The following is a 20,999-nucleotide window of genomic DNA, read 5'->3' as shown; positions in this document are numbered from 1 at the left end:
TGTGTACATTTTATGCTTGGAAATGAGCATGCCTTTTCTTCTTCTAGGTCTATAATGTGGGGTTTTGTGTTTGTCTTTTCAGGAATTGGGCTGGGCTTGAAATTTGTTGTTTCTGTGTTCTTATCAGTGCACCATTGCAACTTCTGTGAACCTGACCTTGGAGGTGTGGACTTCTCAAGTGCTCCTGCCCCAACTCTTGATGTGATGCTGTCTTCTCTTCTCACATATTCCTGCCCTTCCCCAGGGGCTGGGCTTCTCTTTTACTCTGTTCTCTCCCACAGTGCAGTTTTCCAAGGGTGTCCATCAGTGAGTGTCCTTCATGGTCTGTGTTTCCTCACCCTTCAGATTTTCAGCCTTTTAATCCTTAGGGGAGCTGAATCTCAGCGAGTCTGTTCCTCTGTCACCTGCAATGAGATTCTACAGGAGATCTTAGGTGCTTACAATTTGCCCACTCACAGCCATTGTCACCTCTGATCTTTCTCACTACTCCCACCTCTCCTGTGGGCACTTAGTAGATTCCTGGAGGAAAAGCCTCCAAGAGATTAGAAGTCCCTAGGTGTGCAGCTCACAGGGGCCTCACACATTCTTACTAGCTCACAGGCAGCCTTCAACAGTTCATTAAAAATGTTTCATTCACTCTCCTGTCTAGATGTTCCCTGGTGTTTAGTGGTGTTTATCCCGGGTAAGTAAATACTTAGGACCTGTTTCTCCCTGCTGGTTCCTGTCCCTCTTTAGACTTTGTACCAATTTATTTACTCTGTAACCTCATCTTTCTAAGAGGTTCAAAAAAAGTCATTAATTTGAGGATTTCCAAGATTTTCCTTGTTACATGGGTGAGAGCAATACTCTTTCCAGCTCTCTATATCTCTGAATTGAAATCAGATAACTCTGTGTCCTCTTAAACATCAGGTCTGCAATTTAAGTAGTACTGAAGATAACATTTATTTATATTTTCTGATCCTAGGAGCCAACATGTTTATTTGGTAAAGGGCAATCTCATTTCCCCCATTCATTTTATGCCAAATATTAAATTTTAAAAAGATATCCAGTTAATTACTAAAAATAGAATCTACTTAGTAAATCAGAATATTGCTGGTCAGTGATTAAGGTAGCATTCAGTTACATTTTCCAAATATATTTTATCCCTACTTAGCAAACTCTAAATGCACTATTCTTAAGTGATTAAATAAATGCAAATATTTGATTGAATACTCTTTTTTCCCCCTAATCCTGTGGTATATGTTGACTTAACAGAAAAACATGTTACTGTGACTGTTAAAGAATTATGTTTTTAATTACGAGGAAGCAAATGCACAGGACCCATATGTCCAGCTTTGCTTATCAAATTTAATCAAAACTTCGCAACTGCACTGGGTCTTATTACAGAATTAAACTGAAATTCTCCTGAGAAAATATTCTTCTTGCAAGGTTGCAAATATTATTTTTGTTTCATTTCCTCTGCAGTTCAATCCAGAAATAATAGATAATGCAGTAATAATCTATTCTGTAAAGTTTCATAAATCCACTTTCCAGCCTTAGTCTCCTTGGCTCGCCCTGAATGGTTAGGGCCAGTCTTTTTAGATGTCACACACACACACACACACACACACAGGCACACACACACAGAGGCATGCGTGCACTTGCTCATGTGCACACACACTCACACTTTGAGGCACATGCCTTGCTTAAGGCCAGTTAACTCCAGTGATGCTTAGCATCTCAGAGCCTTATTGTAAACAGCTTCCTCCTCTGCCAGAGGCCCCTTTGTCTTGTCACATTAGCAGAGCTATACTGTAACTAACCTTAAACCAGGCACCCCCATCCTCTACTCATCTCCAGCCCAAGCACACCTTTCAAATCTTTTGATCACACAATACCTTGCCTAACCTGTTGGTTCTTTCCATAAATCAAAGAAGTAGAAATGAAGAATAAGTAATTAACAGATGACCAGATCTCCTCCCTAGCTTTCCCTAGCTTTGTGTGAACAAGAGAGCATCTAAAGAAAGATCACAAGAAGTCAACAAGCCTGCACACATTGGGGTATGGTGATGACTCTGACCCCCATCTTAATGATTAACTGAGATTACTTCCCCTTTCATTCAAAAACTTTCATGGAGCAGAATCTTCGGAGTTGGTTTTTGAAGACACTGAGTCTGCCTTCTCTCCAGATTGCCGGCTTTCTGATTAAATGCAACATTTTCCATTTTTACCAACACTTGCCTCTTGAGTATTGATTTTCGAGCAGTGAGCAGCTGGACCTGAGTTTGGTAACTTTATGGTCAATCCCTAGACCGATGAGATTGGTTCTGATGTTAGTTCTAATCTTCTTTTGAGTCCCACGTCTTGGATCATGTTTTCTTTGACCCAAGTGGGGCAGAGCTCATCAGGGGCCTCTCTAGGCTTCTGTGGCACCAGGGCAGGTTTCTGGGATGCAGGGACCACCTTACACTGTGCTTGTTTCTTTAGGTGGAAAGATGGACAAGTGTAATACCAGAAAACCTACTGCTTTAGTGGCCTGTTTCTCTGAGTTGCATCTGCAACTTGGGTTTATGTTCTTCAGGTTTAAGAAGTGGTCACAGCTGCCCCTGGGTATTAAAGGCACTCCCCCAATGCAGGGACTACCCTCTGAATGTCCTGCTGGCATGGTCCTAAATTCCCTGCATGGTTAGTCTCCCCCCTTCCCAAGTTAATCAGGACGTTGAATTGCTGCCAAGCTTTTAAGCAAATTACTTCCTAGCAAATTGCTTCCTAGCAAATTACTCAACTTCTCCATGCTCAGTTCTCTCTGTAGAATGGGGCTAAGAGTTCCTGACTCATAGGGATGTTATGAGAACTGAACACAGAGCACTTAGAGTGGGGGCTGGCACATAGCAAGCTCACAATAAATAGCGCTTCTGCTGCTGCTACGGTAACTGATTACTACCGATTTTTCTCATCACAAAGGCCCTCAACAATTTCCTCTTGTACCTAAAATTCAACACAAACTCCTGACAGAGGCTCTGAGGCCTGTGCCATCTACCTCACCTCTCTACCAATCTCATGTCTCTCTTGCACTCCACAGCAACCCACCTCCAGTTTATCCTTTGGCCCACCATGAGAGTCAGTGAGCCATTGTCTGTCAGCCCCACACCGGCCCTCTGCACTGCTCTCAGTGCTGACCTAGGGCCCTAAGTCACACGTCTGCCTGCCAGCTGCTCCTGGAGGCTGACCATCAGGGTGCTGGACAGAAGGAATGTGGGCTGGCGGTCTGCGACTCCCCTGCTTTATGTTCCTGTCAGTGGTGCCTAGACGAAGGCCCTTCACTGTGTCTGCAGCAGCTGACCCAGCCTCTAGCCTTTCTGGTGCTGCCAGAACCAGCCTCAAGGCAGCTGGGCAAAGGCCCCATCACCAGATCGTCTGGCGGCACCATCCTCAGGGGTCTGGCCTCGCTCCAGCCTGGCCTGTTGCTCCCTCCCACCTGCCTCCTCTCTCTGTGCAGCATGCAGCCACTTGTTCTGGGGGACCTCAGCATCCTGGTATGCTTTCTGTGTTTCCCAGACAAGGCCTTTGCTCATGCCACTCCCTTAGCTCGGAGGGTTTTCTCCTCTCTCCCACCCTCTCCCACCCCTGCCCCTGGACTGGCTGCTGAGTCATCCTTCAGGTACTGGCTTAAAGCTCTCCCTGGCCTCCCCATCTAAAAGGCTCTCATCTCTTTGTGATTAGTGTATCATCCACTAGTTTCATTCCTAGTATTTCTCAAACTTTGTAATTACTATTTACATTCAGTTTAAGCTTTATAAGGGCAGCAACAATATTTCTTCTTCATCTTTAACACAAGTTTAACCATGATCAAACAGTGCCTGGAACACAGCAGGTAATCACTAGACATGTCTCTGTAGAGTGGATGCATTCCTACCATCTTGTGTCTTGGAGTAATGAAACTCCTTTTCAAGACCTGCCTTTTCATGGCCTATCCCTGTTGTTTCTCCTGGTAAACAAAGAACAAAGTGTGCTGCATTTGCTGTGAATGTTACTTCCTCTGGGTAATTGAAATACAAAATTTTTTGCTAACCAAATATTAAGAATAAACCTTATAAAATTACATGGCATTGTTAAAATGATCCTTTTAGGGAATACAGAGAGGTAATTTTTTCCTTTTGCTCTTTTTAAAATGGGGATAATATCAATAAAGCAGTTAACCTCCCACATTATATCAATCAATTTTGGCAAGCATACCCACCAGGGTCCACGGAAAACTACATTACACTGAATCCTGTTTCTTTTCATGGTCCCACTGTGCCCCAGTGTTTCTCTAAGCAGCATGAAGTTAGGGAGGGATATTTTAATCCATGGCCTCAGTGCTGATGGATTCATCTGTGCTCTTCAACATTTCCTGGTTTTAAATTCAGAGAATTTCCCTTTATAATATTTGCCTTCATTATGAAGCTTGGCCTCACAGGCCACAAGTCTGATTTTCATCTCATAATATTACTTATTTCCTGTTAGGCTATTTTTATGTAAACCACATTGTAGGCAACCTGCTCTGAGAGACAACTAAGTGTGGAAGATTGTGGAGTCCACCAAATGTGCAGAATGGCCACACTGAAAACTTTTTCTCACACTAGAGGAGATGCTGTGAACAGCCTGAAGAGGTCCATGATGCTCGCTTTTGTCTAGTGGGGTGGAGGTAGACAGCCTGACAATCTATGGTTCTATTACCCATAATAGTCTGGGTACCTGTGACTGATCTTAGATTTTTCTTCTCCCCACACCTTTCCATTTCTGCTTTATTGATCCTTTCATCTTAAGATATCTCAACAAATCTCATTTGTATAATGGTTCAAATATCCCTCAAATGTTAATTACTCCCAAACATACATCTCTAATCCTATAATTTGTCTCTTCTTTTCTGGCTATTCTCTTACCTGGAGTACTGCCAGTGCCCTCACAGTCTCCTCCTCCAGGGACTCACCTGAGATGCACCCCCTCTGTGGTACTCACGTCACCTGTCAATCAATGTGCTGTTCGCTCCACTCTGCCTCATGTGTGATGGGTCATTGAGGCAGGTCCTCAAACATTTCCAGCATTCTTCTCTCTGGGCCCAGGATTACGACTGCTTTTCCTTGGCCTGTTGGAGATTGGGGCAGCCAATAGAAGGTTTCATTTCCAGTGTGGGACACTCTAGGACTCTGCCTGTGTACAGCACAGAGCTACACTTGAGACGATAGTTGCTCTGTCAACTGGAGGGCTCATGAACACCTGAGTTCCCGCCAACTAGGGATGGACGGGGAGCATTTGCAAGGTACAAACCTTTGCTGCTTTAATCAACTAGATTTGAAGGTTGTTTATTACCTCAACACATCATGGCTTAGCCTGTATTAGACTCACTTATGTAAATGAGCTTCACCTGTTCCAAAGTCCATGTAATTTAAGGACAGACATCAGCCTCTACATTTTAAACCACACACAAGGTCATTTCACCCAGTAGTTGCTCAAACAAGTTCTCTGAATTGATATATATTCAATAAAACCACACCTAGAAGTAAAGAAAAATGTGTGTGTTGTGGATTGAAAAAAAATACACAACCTAGAAGTTGAGAATTATGTTTTATCTGGCAAACTTTCTGAGGACTTCAAGCCCAGGAGACAGCCTCTCAGATAGCTCTGAGTGACGGCTCCAAAGAGGTAAGGGACGAGCCAGGACATACAGAAGTTTTGCAACCAAAATCAGGTAGTCAGAACATCAAACATTACAGTTAAAAAAACCAGACATCTCAAGTTAAGGAGTTCAGTGCTTTGCTATGTATAGGAAGATGCAAGCATCTGGGCTCATTGAAATCATCCCTCTGATACGCACCTCAGCTCTCTGGGGCCAGTATCCTGTGCTTTCCCATCCTGAGTCCCCTCAGGGTGCACCTTTGGGCTGGAGTTGCTGATGGCCACAACATCTTTTGTGTACTCATATGGCAGGCAACATTTTTCATCCATGGGTGTGCTTTTAAGGAGGTGGAAAAATTTCCTTTCTAACTGCTGAAATGAAACATGCTGTATGGATACGCTGGTTACTTTTGGCAATGGTCAAGATGTAACTAAGTAAATGAGATATTGGGTATATTTTCAAAAATGAAAATTAAATTGTTCTGATTTTACAAAAACAGAGCTTTTATTTTCCTGACACAGCTATTTCTCAGGATAATAAAAAATATTTGCTTTATCATATTAAGTGATTGTTTGGCTTTTAAAAAGGGACAGTTATCATTTATTAAAACCTCTTATAAGCTCAGCACTGAATTAGCAGAGTCAAGTTTTGAAAACAATAATATCTAGGAAGTGAGCAGCAATTTTCACCCAAGGAAATCAAAGCTTCTGTTCAGAATGAGTTTATACCTTGGTATGTTATGTCCCATGCTGCAGGGATGTGAAAACTCAACCATATCCAATTGAAACAGGAAAGATCCAAGTCTTCTGTAGGATAGGATTTGGCCCAACACACGCTGGATGGAATCATAGAGGGGACTCCTTGCACAGGAGTGCTCCCTGGAAGAGAGATCTGTTAGTCAGACCAATGGAATTCCTGTTAGTGAGTTGGCCAGGGCACATATCAGGTTGTCGATTCTTTTGGATTTTCGGTGTATAAATCTATTCCATGGAAACTCAATGTCAAGGCAGAGGAAGCAAGTGTCAAAAGTCATTATACAGTCATAGAGTGAGAATCGGGAATATAAAACAAAGTTAAGAGCTTGCAACTGATTAGAAAGCAGTTCTCTGTTTTGCTCTTGTATCTCCTTTTGTCTCCTGATAGCTTGCCAAGGCATGCCCCAGGCAGCTTAGAAAGAAAAGACTATTTCTTACTCTGCAAGAATATGAAAAGCAGGATCCTTATTTTCATTACCACAGTATGCCTTCATAAATGCAAAATCATTTGAAAGAGACTAAGTACAACTTGTGACATAATAAATACATCTTTGGTCTCTGTCCCCAGTTCCTGACACGGAGTTCCTAAATCTCTTGGAATTTCCTGAGTGATAGGAGTGTCCTTTGTTCCAATGAGGAGACTCTTGGTGGACTCCTGGAGGGCTTCAGGATGGGTGCTGGTCACCAGAAACACTAAGCCATGATTAGGAGCTTGGAACTTCCAGTCTCACCTCCCATCCTCTGAAGAGGGGAGTGGGGGTGGGGGGGCTAGGGAGGTGGGGGGGTGGAGATTGACTTAATAACTGATCATGTCTACCTGATGAAGGGTCCATAAAAATCCCTAAACTACAGAGTTCCAGGAGGTCCAGGTCAGTGAATATATCCAGATGCTGGGAGGATGACCCAACCCAGCTCCATGGGAGTGAAGTTCCTGTGCTAGGGACACGTCAGGAGAGGACTCCACGTATTTCTTCATCTGATTGTTCAGCCATATCCTTTATAATAAACCAGTAAACATAAGTTTTCCCTGAGTTTTGTGAGCCATGTAACAAATTATCAAATCTGGGGAGGGCATTGTGGAAACCTACAGTTTATAACCAGTTGGAGACTGAAGTGGGGGCATCTTGTGGAGCTGAGCCCTTAACCTGTGGGATATGCATTAAGTCCAGGGAGTATGTACCAGGACTGAACTGTAGGACACCCAGCTAGTGTCTGAAATGTGGGAAAACTGCATGCACATCTGTTGCCAGAAGTGTAGTGAGTGGAGGAAGCAAGTTTCCTTCTACAACGCTAAGAAATTTAAAAAAGAATCATAAAAGCTGAGCTATTTTGACATCACGCAACCTCAGATTTTCTTCTGATTTAGGAAATATAAGTGACCATTTTCCTGAACTGACTTTTTTTTTTTTTTTGAAAGGAGCAGTAGTAGTATCCCTGGAGTAATGCAGATATTAACTGTGATTTAATTTTGAGATCTTTCACAGTTGTTGTTATCACATTTGGAAATCTATGGCTGTGTTTTACTCCACTATTCAGACTTCTTTCCTGATTTATTGATCACTAAGGGCATTCCAGATGGTTGATGGGGGAGGGACCTCAAAGCCTGATCAGATGATGTCTCTATTAACTCTTCCAACAAATTCTGTGACTACTGGAGACTTTAATTTGCTGAGTTTTCTTCAGATACAGCAATTTTGTGTGTAGATTAAATGACTAAATGTTTGTTTTTGTTTTTGTTTTTTAACCCTCCCAGGGGGAAGAAAACATTACAAACTAAAATCTTAATACAAAATATTATTATTTTTACTGATACCAAATTGTAAAACAAGTTTATGATATTTATTTGCCTTGGTTCACAATTCCTCATTTGATTCCTAGAGCAATAGAAGCAAGACATCACCTAACTCTTATAATTATGATCATGGCCAGGTTAAAAAAAAATCTAGATTATGAAGTGTTTGCTAAGTTTAGCCATTGCTATAAGTTGCAAATTGATATAATACCTTACTTAAAATATGTGCTGATTTTGTGGATTTATTGTGGGTTTATACATTATAGTTCAAATAAGTTTTTTAAGACATAGCCTGAAAAATGGCTGTCAATATGCTTTAGACCTTATACAATCTGAAACAATTTGAGGTGAGAAAGAGGTCAAGACACATATATGTTCTTTCCATCTTAACTAAAGGCAAGATCCTGAGCAATGCTGTGATGTTATTCACCAGATGTTCTGTCTTCTATGTTCCTAATGACTTCATCCTACCCCCCCGCCATCCACTTCCTCTACTTAATGGGATTGCCTCTTCAGTTTTCAGTGCAAGAGCTGAAGGGAAGGAGGAAGATGCTCTGAGTTGGCCACATCCAGCAGACTGGGGCCTCCTGGGCCAGGTCACTGCCATTCCTGTCCCCTGACTGTCTGGCCTCCGTTGGGGTTTTCCACACCTCAGCACTAGTTACGAGCTTCCCTAGCTTCTGGTGTGCACTCAAAGCTGAGTAAACTCGTGTGTTTGCCAAGTGACTGCCTGAATTTTTAAAAATTGAAAAAATAATACTGGGTCTTATAGGCTAGAAGAAGATACCTAGGGTTACAAAGCTTTTTAAATGTATATAGTAATACAATGTCCACGGGAAAAGAAAACAATTAAACCATTCTACTTACCACTGGTATATTTACTCACATGCACAGGAAATGATTTTAGAATTTTGGAAGACACTTTATATTTTCCTTGTTGTTTCCTCAGTTTCCTATTGGCTCTTGAATACTATGGAGCTGTGAAAACTTCTGTATATGTTTTGCATTGTTGCCATGAGAAATTACTGCAAACATAGTGGCTTGAAACAACACAGATTTATTGTCTTATAGGTCTGTAGGTCAGAAGTTAAACATGGTCTCACTGGGCTAAGATCAAGATCTCAGTTAAAGTCAAGGCAAGGAAATGGATTTCCTTCTTTTCCAGCTTCCCGAGGCCAACTTCATTGCCCTTGCTTCATCTAAAAAGCCAGCAACACAGCATCTTTCTGACTCTTCTTAAGTTGTCATATCTCTCTGACCAGCTGGGAAAAGTTCTCTGCTTTTAAGAACCCATGTGATTAGACTGGACCACCCAGGACCACCTCCCCATCTCAGGAGCCTTAACTTATCTGCACCTGCAAAATCCCTTGACAGGCAACATAGTCACAGGGTCAGGGGATCAGGATGAGGACTTCTTTGGTGGGAAGCATTATTCTACGGACCACAGTTCCTTACATGTGGGCCCTGCTGGGGAATGCCTGGATTAGATTCCCCAAAAGGGATGGTGATAAATGGGTTTAGTCTGAGGAGTGGGGGAAAGAAAAGCTGAGAACCAGAAAATGGCCGATTTCCTCTGAAAATGTTGTTTAGTGACTCCTGGGGAAAATCATCTGGCTTGATTTGTGGCACATCACACAAGATTAGGATTTGCACTGAGCTCCTTTGAAATCCGTTTTTACACCACCAGGTCCACAGATTGACATGATATTTCTGGCAAAAACAGAAATGAAGCTTAGATCACTGTCCTTCCTGGTTTGCGTGTCTGGGGAAAGTGTCGTCCAGGACAGAGATGCATGGAGGCAGGCACATTTGTCCAGCTTTGGGCTTTGCTATCATAAGCAGATACAGCCTCCCTAAGTACACCAGTATTAAACAGCCTGGATGCTGCAGGGGCCCTGAGCGTTCAATTCAATCTTTGTGTTAGTTATTCCTTGATTTAAAACTCTTATCTTCCTTTTTTTTCTTTTTTTTTTTTTTTTTTTTTTGTGGTATGCTGGCCTCTCACTGTTGTGGCCTCTCCCGTTGCGGAGCACAGGCTCCGGACTCGTAGGCTCAGCGGCCATGGCTCACGGGCCCAGCCGCTCTGCGGCATGTGGGATCTTCCCGGACCAGGGCACGAACCCGTGTCCCCTGCATCGGCAGACAGATTCTCAACCACTGCGCCACCAGGGAAGCCCCTCTTATCTTCCTTTTTACTACATTTTCTTTCCTTCTATTGTGATTATTTGTTGAACAGAGGGAATTTACTTAATTTTCTTAATTATAAAAGAATGTCTTCCAGATTTTAATAGCTTTTAAAAAGTAGATGTGTCATGTAAAAAAATATGTCTTTGATATGTGTATTGCACTGAAATGTAATTCTGTACATTTTGAGATACTTCTATTCAGACCATAACCTGTTATATATTACATTGCATTAAAATTGCCGTATTTTTTTCACATTTTATTATTCCTTTTACACAAAACAAAGGTACTGAATGTACTGTAAGATTCTGAGGGTGTTTTTTACTGCAGTTTTGCAAAGATTTAGTTGCATATTCATAACCACTGGTGACATGGTGCCAAGTGCTGAAACAATTGTTCAGTGAATTCTTTGCATGACACTTCAGGGGAAACGATAAAAGTGCTGAAGCTGGGTTCTATTTTAAGATCTTTGGCTGATGATTGTTAGAAGTGAATAAAGGTACATTGCACAGCTACAGAAAGGTTCCAGAAGAGGAGAAACAAAGCATAGATGATTTTTTTAAATTATAAATTTATTTATTTATTTATGGCTGCATTGTGTCTTCATCGCTGCATGTGGGCTTTCTTCAGTTGTGGCGAGTGGGAGCTACTCTTCGTTGCGGTGTGCAGGCTTCTCATTGCAGGGACTCCTCTTGTTGCAGAGCACGGGCTCTAGGTGCATGGGCTTCAGTAGTTGTGGTGCACGGGCTCAGTAGCTATGGCTCACGGGCTGTAGAGCGCAAGCTCAGTAGTTGTGGTGCATGGGATTAGTTGTTCTGAGGCATGTGGGATCTTCCTGGACCAGGGATCGAACCTGTGTCCCTGCATTGGCAGGCAGATTCTTAACCACTTGCCACCAGGGAAGTTCCAGCATAGATGATTAGTTAGAAGAAAAAAATTAATGTAGAGTATGGCCCACACTGTATTCCATAAATATTGAATATTGGATAATTGAAATCATTCTAGTTCTAGAATAAATGCTCCAACTTATGTTTAAAAAGTTAGTGTTTCGGGGCTTCCCTGGTGGCACAGTGGTTGAGAGTCCTCCTGCCAATGCAGGGGACGCGGGTTCATGCCCCGGTCCGGGAAGATCACACATGCCGTGGAGCGGCTGGGCCCGTGAGCCAAGGCCGCTGAGCCTGCGCGTCCGGAGCCTGTGTTCCGCAATGGGAGAGGCCACAACGGTGAGAGGCCCGCGTACTGCAAAAAAATTAAAAAACTTAAAAAATAAAAAATAAAAATTTAATGTTTGTACCTATTTCTTGATAGCTAATACACAGTCCCTAAAGATCTTATCTATTAAGTAATATAGAAAAAACAAAAGCCATCTTGTTGAAATATTATTCCAACTGATGAAAAATGATAAGCAGAACTTCTTGCCTCAGAAGAAACTGAGGCAAATGAATTCAAATGTCTTACCCAAGTTCTCACAGCTGGTAGTGCTAACCAGAAATCTAGTCTTATTTCTTTCCCTGAGATTTTTCTAGTGTGCTGTGCTGCAGCTCATGGAAACATGCTCTTTGTTATGCAATAATCCCTGTTGCAATATGAATTCATTTACCACAGTGAAGAGCAATGACAAGGAGAAATTCAGTACCCAACTGTTTAATCAGTTTCTCCTTTGCATATTTGTTCAAACAAATCTCCTGTTCTAAGGAACAGGAGAAATGACTTGATTCAGGCAAGAACTTTTGAAAAGACAAGCTTATTCTTTGAGTTAGGGTCAATATCTTCTAATAAGCTGAGAAAAAAGACCTTGGAGACTTGCTTCTCAGCAGAAGCTCATGATTTCCATCTCTAGGAGAAAGGGAAGAGACAAAGGAAAAATCAACTCATAGTGGTTTTTAAAAAAATTACCAATTTGATTGAGGTATAAATGTCATATAATAAATTACTTATATTTAAAGATAAAATTTGAAGAGTTTTAACATATGTATGGACTCCTAAAAGCATAACCTCAATCCAGACAGTGAATACCCTCATTGGGCCCTACACGTCCCTTTGTAAATCCTCCTTCTCATCAACCTCCTCCTGACACCCCCTCCAACCTCCAGGCCCCAGGCAGCTGCTGCTTCCTGTCACTATAGATTATTTTGCAGTTTTTAGAATTTTATGTAAATGGAATCATAATCTTTGTAATACTTTTTGTCTGGCTTCTTTCACTCAGTATAGCTATTCTGAGATTCATCCATGTTGTGGCATATACCAAGACTTCATTCCTTGTTATTGCTGAGTAGTATTCCATTGTATCCATATATCAGTTTATCCATTCACCTGTTAATAGATTTTTGGGTTGTTTCCATCTGGGGTCTTGAAAATAGAGCTACTATGAACATTTGTGTCCAAGTCTTTGCATGGCCATATTCATCCATTTCTCCACTCCACCTGGAGTGGAATGGCTGGGACATATGGTAGATGTTTGTTCAACATTTTAAGACACTACCAAACTGTTTTCCAAGGAAAATTAAATTCAGGGAGTAAAAATGTGTAAAAGTAATCCAAGGGCCCAAGAGACCTACTCAGCACTTGAGCAATACTTTTCTTGTTCATTTAGTGAATTAGCAGTACATGAGTTCTACCTTCTCTGTATCACTACCAGCACTTGGCAATAGTCAGTCTTTTAATTTTCAGATGTTTTATTGGCATGTGATGATATCTTACTGTGGTTTTAATTTGCATTTCCCTAGTGACTATTGATATTAAGCATCTTTTCAGGTGCTTATTTGCCATCCATATAGTTTTAACTGCTTTATTATGGTATAATTCAGATAGCATACAATCCACCCATATCAACCGTACTGTTTTTAGTACATTCAAAGATATGTACAGCCATCACCACAGTCAACTTTATATAGAACATTTTCATCACCTCAGAAAGAAATCCCATATTCTTTACCTATCATCTCTCAACTCTTTCCACACCCCACCTGCAGCTCTAAGCAACCACTAATCTATTTTCTCTCTCTACAGATTTTCCTATTATTATGAATGGAATCACACAATTTGTGGCCTTTTGTGACTGGCTTCTTTCACTGTGCATAATGCTTTCAAGGTCTCTCTATTTTGTGGCATCTATCTGTACTTTATTTTTATACTGAATAATGCTCCATAATATTGATATACCACATTTTGTTTATCCTTTCATCATCTGATAGACATTTGAGCTGTTTCCACTTTTTGTTTTTTATGAATAAAGCTGCTGTAAACATTCAGGTACAAGTTGTTATGTGAACATATGTGCTCATTTCTCTTGGTTATATAGGAGTGGAATTACTGAGTGATATGATAATTATGTTTAACCATTTGAGGACCTTTCATACTGCTTTCCAAAGTGGCTGCATGATTTTGCATTCCCACCAGCACATATTAAGAGTGTTCCAACTTTTCCGCATCTTCTCCAACACGTTGTTTTCCGACTTTTTAACTCTAGCCATCCTAGTGGGTGTGGAGTGATATCTCATTGTGGTTTTGATTTGCATTTCCCTGATGACTAATGATGTCAAACAACTTTGCCTGTGCTTACTGGTCATTTGTATATCTTCTTGGAGAAACACTTATTCAGATTTATTGCCCATTTTTAATTGGGTTATTTTTCTTTATATTATTGAGGTATAAGAATTCTTTATATTTTTTAAATGCAAGTACTTTATTAGGTAAATGGTTTGCAAATATTGTCTCCCATTCTGTAGTTTGCCTCTTTATTTTCTTTTAAGTGTCCTCTTACGCACAAAATTTTAAATTTTGATTAAGTCCTGTTTTTTTATATTTTGGTCCTTGTAATTTTGGTGTTATACCTAAGAATCCATTGTCAGACCCAAGTGTGTAAAGATTTACTCCTGTTTTCTTTTAAGAGCTTTATACCTCTAGCTCTTATATTTTGGTCATTGATCCATTTTGAGTTCATTTTGAATATTGTCTGAAGTAAGGAAACAAATTCATTCTTTTGCATGTGATTATCCAGTTTTCCCAGCACAATTTGTTGAAAGACTGTACTTTCCCCTTTGAATGATCTCGGCATCCTGGTCAAAATCAGCTGACCATAGATGTGTAGATAGTTGATAATGTTTTTAAAAAAGAAAAAATAAATAACCCTAGCATTGGGGAAGCTAAAAAGGTTTGCAATGAAATTTATTTCAAATTTGGATTAAAGGTTTAGTTGGATTTATAACTGATCATCAGTCAGTCAGAACATATTTTATCCATGTTTATGCTGTTCTTATGGCAGGCACTTGAATAGTTCTGATAAACTGCTTTATTTGTGTGGAATAACTGATTGTGAAAGTTTGCTAAAATTAATATTGCCTAGTAGGTACTGAATCTGGAGGCAAACTTCTCTGGGGATAATATTAAGCCATAACTAAAGTGGCAACTGAGGATTGATTAATAGGCCCAAACTTCCACTCCAACAAGCCAATGGAACTAATTCTGCAGTTGGAGATAGTTGTATTTAGAATCTGATTGGATCAGACTCAGCTGGGAAAAAAAAGTTACTCCAAATTAATTTTGGATTATATAAGCCAGAAGCTTATTTCTCCTTCACATGAATGTAACTGAGGTTAGTAGTCCTGTACTAACATAGCCATTGGAGTCCTGGATTCCTTCTAGTCCACCACTCCACCATCCTCTGGGAAATGCTATCATCTTCAGCACTCCAAAATGGTGACTCACACTCCAGCCATCACATATGTATTCCAGATAGCAAGTTCTAGGATGAAACATAGAGGAAGTGGGCAAAAGGTGCTCACCAGATGCCATGAAGGAGGTTTTTTGGAAGCCATTTTCCACCTGTTCTCATACATTTCAATCACTAAGCATCTATCACAGAGCTACCTATGGGCTATGCTACGTGGCAAGGAGGACTGGGAAATGTAGTTCTTATCTGGTGCCTTTACAAAAATGAGTTTTTTTACTAGGGATATTGGGATGGGCAACCACAGTGATACACCGGATGCAGGCCAGTGCAACCCTAGCTTCAGGCAGTAATTTTAAAACAATAATAAAATTGACTAAAAGTTAGGCTGTTTTTATTACCACATGCCAGTAAATCTAAATAGCATCAGAAGTAAAATATTTCTCTCTGAAAACATCTTTTGACAATATATTATCTAAACCAGGGTTTCTCAACCTTGGCACTATTGACATTTTTTCTTGTGGGAGAGGACGGCTGTCCTGAGTATTGTAGGATGTCTAGTGGTATCTACCCACTCATTGTCTGTAGACCAACTCCCACCCTGTTGTGGCACCAGAGGTATTTCAAACATTGCCAAAACTTCCTTGAGGGGCAAAATCACACCCCAATGAGAACCCCTGGTCTCAATATTTGCTGCAGTTTTGATGACTAGTAACTTTTCCTTTTGTTCAAAAATATATTAATGTAATTAAGATGTAGTTTTAAAAATTTTATTTGTTTACTGACAAGATTATATATATGAGGTTCATTATTAGGGCATTTTCACTGTCTGCATTTCCTTTCTGGCCATTATTTTTAGGAACTTCATTTCATGATTATTTCTGAAAATAATTTTGTCATACAGAGTTGGAGGCTGTTAGAAAATACCCACCTGGCTGTGGACTTACCCATGTGGCTCTGGCAGCCAATGTGCTCTGCCATCACTGGGTCCAAACAAACTAACTATGAAAATAATAGAAGTCATCTTAAAAATGGGAGTCCTGGGATAAATTTCTTGCTAAAAATAACTTATTTGAAAAGGACTAATGACATTTCAAACACTGCAGGATCCAGACAGTGGGCGAGAGGCCCTCAAGGGCACCACCATTTTGGCCAGCTGATGGTCAATGGCTGAAATCTGGGAGAAGGCAAGTGACAGAATGATGAGAACCACCTTATTTTGCATCAGAAAATCTCAACTGCAACGTTTCCAAGGAATGCTGAGACTAGGAAATGTGAACTTATTTGAAGAGAGGAAATCTGTGCTCCCTCTCTTCACCCATAAAAACTTGCCTGACACTGTTGAAAGTTGAGGGGATTTTCTCTCAATGATGTATTAAATGAATGCAGAAATTTCCAGCAGTCTGACCACTCTGTGCGTTTTCATTTCCACAGGATGAGTTAATGAGAACCTAATGAGCAATTCATGGGTTTCTCCATATAACAGGGTAGAAACAATTTAAATGGGATTTTGCTGAAATAGACATGCACATGCAAGAAGCCTGGATTAGGGAAAAAACGTATATTTGTACCAACACAAAACAGAACTACACTGACCTATATTTATTTTTTAAATCTGCATTAGAGGTCTTTGGAAGATTTTGATTTCAGAAGCGAGTATCAAGTTTGGAAAATACCAATCTAAATGTGTTTTGCATTTACTACCAAACCACAGACTTGTCTTTTTTCCCCCATTGATTTAATCCTGGAGTTGGACAATCAGTGCAGTTTTAGATGATGGTGAAAAGTGATCAATAAAAAAAGAGACTTTGATGCTAAATCTTTCTTAAATAGGCCTCTCCCTCTCCACCCCCAAGTTTATTTGATGTCCTACTCTGTTGGTAACCATTAGTGTTATCAGGACAGGGTTATTTTCTGCAAAGTTAAGATGATGAATCTATTACTGATAGGGATAGAGTAGGATAATTAAATAGTTTAGAAATTCCAGCAGGGGATTAAAGACAGAAAGGGAATTTTAAGGGAGTTTGGGGGACTATTGTAAGCTAATGACCACTCAAGAAAAGAATCTATTAACCTAGCAACAATCTATACTACCTTGAAGGAAGACCAGGTGTCCAAGTGCCAGGCATACTCAAGCCACAAACCCTGATAGTTAAAATACAAGACAATAGATATGGGGTCTAGATCTTGTTATATGAAGTCGGGGAGTTAATAGTCTTTGAAGAATAGCATTTCTGCATGTAACCAAGGCAGAAATATAGGTGAAAGGGGACATTTTACTGAAACCTGAGATGAATTACCGTATTTTAGTCTATGTTATCACCCTTTTGCTAATATACATATGAGTTAAACAGTGTCATGACCGTCCCAGTTAAACCATATAGGGCCAAAGGAGGAACTAATGATGTAAGCCTTGATGTCAGCCCAAGAATGAGAAGAAGGTTGTCTACTCCTCCTCCCCACTTTTCTTTTATTTAAAAAAATAAAGCCCTCTCCAGGCTTCCCTGGTGGCGCAGTGGTTGAGAGTCCGCCTGCCAATGCAGGGGAGACGGGTTCGTGCCCCGGCCCGGGAAGATCCCACATGCCGCGGAGCGGCTGGGCCCGTGAGCCATGGCCTCTGAGCCTGCGCGTCCGGAGAGGCCACAACAGTGAGAGGCCCGCGTACCGCAAAAAATAAAAATAAAAAAATAAAGTCCTCTCCCTCCCAGTCCTTGGGGCAGAGCCTTCCCACCTGCCCACTTGCATTTCTCACAAGCGTCTTATTCTAATAAACTCATTTTTCTCCTGCCAGTTTTCCTCTCTCTGAATTTTTCTGCGCCAGACAAAAGAACTTGAGCTTCAGTAAGCCCTGACCCCAGGTGAGTACTTTCAATGAAAAGACAGAGGGTTTGAGTCCCCTTCTAAATCAGGGATCGTGGGTTCAACTCCCAATCTGAGGGCAGGTGGATTCAAGTCCCAGCCCATGGGTTTGAGTCCCAGTCTGAGTTTTGGCTAGGTTTAAGTGCCACCTGGGAGAGAAGGAATCCGGTTTCATTACCAGGTGGTGTCATTTGCTAGTGTATTCATGGGACATATAGATAGACAGAGAGACAAGCCCAGCACATAAATACTACTGTAGACCTCTGTGATAAGAAAAGCAGAGCCAGTGTGAGCCAAAGATGCCAAACAATCCATGCATCAAAAACAATATTTATCTACATCCCCTTGGGAATGCAAATTAGTACCACCCTTCTAAAGCCGATTTTCCCAATACCCAGAAAAAAATGCACACACATTTACCAGTAATTTCGCAATCCCACCTCTAGGAATCTATTTCAAAGACACACTGGCAAAAGATACGAAAAAATTTTGCATAAGGCTATTTGCTGCAGCATTATTTATAAAACTGAAAACTAGAAATATCAAAATATATACCAACAGGAGACGCTTTGAATAAACTACAATACAGCCACACAGTAGAGTCCCACACTGTTTACGACAGGCTGAAAATCATCCATGCCCCCCACCCCCACCCCAAAAATATCTACACCATATTCCCTGGAACCTGTGCAGGTTACCTTATAAAGCACACACACACACACACAAAGTGTGTGTGTGTGGGGGGTCTTTGCAATTGTGATTGAATTAAGGATCTTGTGATGGGAATTAGCTGGATGGACCCTAAATGCAACCTTTTAGGAAAGAAGTCCAGGGACATTTGACACACACAGAGAAGAAGGCAATGAGATGGTGTAACAGAGAAAGATTTGAAGATTCTGGCCTTGAAGACTGGAGTGATGTGGCCACAAGCCAAGGAAGCTGGCAGCTACCAGCAGTGGAAGAGTCAAGGAACACGTTCTCCCTCCAAGCCTCCAGAGGGAGCACAGACCTGCTAATACATTAATTTTGGCCCAGTGATTCTGATTTCTGACTTCTGGCCTACAAGAGAATAAATTTCTGCTTTTTTAAGCCATTATGTTTGTAGTAATTTGTTACAGTGGCCACAGGAAACTAATATAATATATAGTCAAAACAAAGAATGAGAAGTATATTGCTGTGTATTGATTCTCTAGTATACAAAGTTGGCAAACTTTTCCCATAATGGGCCATATAGTTAACAATATTTTTGGCTTTGCATGCCTTACCATCTCTGTTGCAACTACTCAACTCTGCTATTGCAGCCACCAGCAGTATGCAAATAAATGAGTGTGTCTGTGTTCCAATAAAACTTTATTTACAAAAATAGGTAATAAGCCAGATTTGGACTGCAGGCCATGTATAGTTTGCAAGCCCAAAATTAAGCGGAAAAAAAGAAAGGTGGAAAAAAGAAAGCACAATATGCTACCATTTATCTAAGAACGGGAATATGAATAAATATAGAAAACACTGGAAAGAAAACTAAAATATATTTTTAGTGGTTATAACATGTTAGAGAAGGAAGAGAATAGGGTGGAGGGAGTGGTGACAGAAACTAGACTTCTTTAAATATACTGTAGTTTATGCCTGTGACTTTGTAATCCTAAAAATATTTTATGTAAACATAAATCAAAGTTAAATTTAAAAAGCAGTACCCATACACTGAAGGCAAAAGGAAGCAAATGAATCTGTGTCCCATTGGTGACATAACTATACAGAGACTTCAAAATACAGTTGTTTGACTATACATTCATGTGGGAAATATTCCTAAGACAAAAAAAAAATATGAAAGCAAAAAACAGCTTGAAATGTTTTCATTAATAATGTTGCTGCTGATGTTTTAGTTATTCTAAGACTGGTGATATAACCGAGCAGGACCCTATGGAGCTTTCCCAGAACAGGACTCCCCCACCCTGACACGTCCTCCGCCTGCCTTTTGTTTGTAGAAAAACTTTAGTCAAAGAATAAATTTAATCAGAGAAGTGAGAAAAGGCAGAAAAAGGAAAATAGTCAAGCAAGACAAAATAATAACACTTTAGCCATTAAACAAAGCCAACGACTTTTAGTTCTTTCCCAAGTGTTATAGATAATATTCTGAGCCATGTCCTTTGAGCTGTTTGGCAGATACAGAAACCCCACCAGGTGGAAGAAGTTAACTGTATGCTGCCCACAACACATAGACCCCAGACCAGTTGGAAACAGAAGGTTGATGAGGTTGACTCCCGATTACCTCACCACCAACTAATCAGAAGAATGTCCATGAGCTGATCCCACACCCCACAAACCTAATTGCTTTACAATGGTGTGTTAGTTTTTGCTTTATAACAAAGTGAATTAGCTATACATATACGTATGTTCCCATATCTCTTCCCTCTTGCTTCTCCCTCCCTCCCACCCTCCCTATCCCACCCCTCTAGGTGGTCACAAAGCCCTGAGCTGATCTCCCTGTGCTATGCGGCTGCTTCCCACTAGCTATCTATTTTACGTTTGGTAGTGTATATATGTCCATGCCACTCTCTCACTTGTCACAGTTTACCCTTCCCCCTCCCCATATCCTCAAGTCCATTCTCTAGTAGGTTTGTGTCTTTATTCCCGTCTTACCCCTAGGTTCTTCATGATCTTTTTTTATTTTTAGATTCCATATATATGTGTTAGCATATGGTATTTGTTTTTCTCTTTCTGACCTACTTCACTCTGTATGACAGACTCTAGGTCCTTCCACCTCACTACAAATAGCTCAATTTCATTTCTTTTTATGGCAGAGTAATATCCCATTGTATATATGTGCCACATCTTCTTTATCCATTCATCTGTTGATGGACCCTTAGGTTGCTTTCATGTCCTGGCTATTGTAAATAGAGCTGCAATGAACATTTTGGTACATGACTCTTTTTGAATTATGGTTTTCTCAGGGTATATGCCCAGTAGTGGGATTGCTGGGTCATATGGTAGTTCTATGTTTAGTTTTTTAAGGAACCTCCATACTGTTCTCCAGAGTGGCTGTATCAATTTACATTCCCACCAACAGTGCAAGAATGTTCCCTTTTCTCCACACCCTCTCCAGCA

This window comes from Physeter macrocephalus, chromosome 11 (genome assembly GCF_002837175.3).
Source record: "Physeter macrocephalus isolate SW-GA chromosome 11, ASM283717v5, whole genome shotgun sequence".
NCBI classification, from domain to species: Eukaryota; Metazoa; Chordata; class Mammalia; order Artiodactyla; family Physeteridae; genus Physeter; species Physeter macrocephalus.
Note: the sequence above shows the minus strand (reverse complement) of the source record.